Genomic DNA, 343 nt, shown 5'->3' on the forward strand with positions numbered 1-343 from the left:
CTTTTCAGACTGTTGGCAAATGGCAGTGTTGTTGGATTTAGGCATCGCGTTCTTTTCCGTCTTGAATTAATCCTGCTGTATTACTAATTTTTTCGAGTCTGAAGAAGATTAGTGGGTTGGGAGTTGATGAACCTAAGTGTGGATAGTAAATATGTTGATAAAAGTAGAACATTTTGGGGGATGACTCTTCACTTTTCAGCTCAAATCTAGAGCACATAGAAAAGCATTATATTGCATGGACAGAAGTTTTTATTTCCCAAGGTATCATGCGCTGCTGGCACAGTTATTTCATAGCAGAGTAGGTGATTCTTCTTTCAGCTTGTCATTTTTAAAAGGCCTGATT

Source organism: Apaloderma vittatum, unplaced genomic scaffold (assembly GCF_000703405.1).
Source record: "Apaloderma vittatum isolate BGI_N311 unplaced genomic scaffold, ASM70340v1 scaffold7339, whole genome shotgun sequence".
Classification (NCBI taxonomy): Eukaryota; Metazoa; Chordata; class Aves; order Trogoniformes; family Trogonidae; genus Apaloderma; species Apaloderma vittatum.